Source organism: Phyllostomus hastatus, unplaced genomic scaffold (genome assembly GCF_019186645.2).
Source record: "Phyllostomus hastatus isolate PE091 unplaced genomic scaffold, TTU_PhHast_1.1 phas_scaffold_78, whole genome shotgun sequence".
NCBI classification, from domain to species: Eukaryota; Metazoa; Chordata; class Mammalia; order Chiroptera; family Phyllostomidae; genus Phyllostomus; species Phyllostomus hastatus.
In genome coordinates, this window is record NW_025334041.1 from 111996641 (window position 1) to 111998707 (window position 2067).

Below are 2067 nucleotides of genomic sequence, written 5' to 3' on the forward strand. Positions count from 1 at the left end.
GAGAGAAACATTGATCGGTTGCCTCTCACACGCCCCCAAATGGGGAGCTGGCCCGCAACACAGGCATGTGCCCCAACCAGAAATCAAACTGGCAACCTTTTGGTTCACAGGCTGGTGCTCAATCCACTGAGCTACAGTAGCCAAGGCTCCTTTTTAATCATCACTACCATCCTCCCAGGCAGGAACTATAATTATCTTTATATTATAGATAAAGAAACTATAACTTGAACAAATTGCTTTCTTTTCCTTAAGGTCTCACAGAAAACCATAAAAGAGCTGGTACTTGAGCTCAGGTTTCTCTGATTTCAGAATGCAGACTCTTAACCATTATGCCACATGGACTCGCAACAATAAGTTACAAAATCCCATCTTTCTTGTGTACTCATTTGCTCAATTGCAGCTAAACGTGATCTACAAATAAAATTAGATTTTGACCTTGTACATCAAAGACTAAAATCATTTCTGTGGAACAAAGGTAGGTGAGCTGGATTTGCCTGGCTCTCACCGCTCACTGATATGCATGTCTGGGACTCAGGGGTGAACCCGCACACCTGGGCTCCAGATGGGGAGAGCTGTCTCACACACAGCATATGCTGCCAGATGCAATTCCATCATTTCGGGCACCCAGTGCACAAAAGATGTGCAGAGGCTTATGCTGGATATTTTGATTTTGTCATTTCCCAAATGTACTCTCCAAAAATAATACCTTAGGGAGGCAAGATGTGGCCTTGTGGGATATTTCAGAGCTGCTGGTGGAGCTGATGGGAGCGGAAGGCAGCGGAGTGCATCAGAACACATGCGATGCCCATGATCACTTTGGAAACACTGAGATGAAAGAGACAGACAAAACCGTGAGCTGTGTGTGCATCCGACAGCTGCCGCTCTCCCATAGCTGGTGCTGTGTCTGCCGTGAAGACCATGGGGAGGCCCTCACCAAGGCTCTGTTAGTGCTAAAACAGATGTTCCTTCAGCACGCACATCCTAGGTGGCCACTTTAACGGGATGGAAAAAGATAATCTAAACCTTCCTGTTCTTGCCAAAATAACCATGTGTAGGTCTTTGTTCTGAAAGTCTTTGGAACACACAGATAGATTTCCAAGCAGTGGGAACCTCCTGTCCTGTTCAGTCTTTGGACAAACTCTTTTTCTGCCCATTTCACCCCAGTTTCCTGAAACTCTGGCTGCAGGGCTCCTGTGGCTGGAGCCTGTGGGAGGCTCTTTTGTAAGGACAGTTCTCACAGCCTAAGCCATCAAGGTGGGCAGTGAGGGACACAGGACTTCAAGCCAATGAGAGCAGTGACAAGTATTGCCTTGGCTCCCCCAGCTGAGAGGTTGCCCTTATGCGGGTCTGCTTGCTTCATCCAGCTCCTTTCCAGGGAAGAAGGTGGTAGCATCGCTGCTCGGGGGCTGCAGTTGGCACTGGCTGGCTGCGGGAGGATGGCAGAGGACTGACTTGTGGCTGATTCAAATGCTTGTGGATTCTTTTCCTTCTTAAGTTGATAGAGAAACAAGCTGTAGAGCAAGAAAACTTATCCTCCAAAGCAATCCGAACATGGAAGCCAAAAATTAATATTCAAATATTCAAACCTTTATTTTTTCCCTTTTCCATGCATTTGGGGCATTTGCAGCAGAGAGAGAAAATGGGAAGTTAGACAGCTGTTGAGAGGGGCAACGAGAATGTGGACAGAGAAATGGACTTGGAGCAAAAACACTCAGATTTGGGCCTCATCGCTGTGCCTGTGTGGCCCTGAGCAGATCGCCTTTCAGATCTGAGACCTGGGTGTCTAAGGTCCCTTTTAGCAAGAAGATTAAGACCTAGGTGTTCTTGGTTATGTAAACAGAATGCTTGCAAGGCCATAAGTATTTCCATAGTTAAGAACTATCTATTGAGTAATCAGTGTGTGGCTTTCTGAAGACAAGAGCAAGACGTCATGGTCCATATAGGCTAGATAGCTGTGACATGTGCCAACAGCTACACAAGTGAGAGACTAAAAATTCAACTAATTCATAATGTGAATAAATAATGTAAGTATTAAGAATTTAATAAACCAGAAGAAAAAGTTTGTAC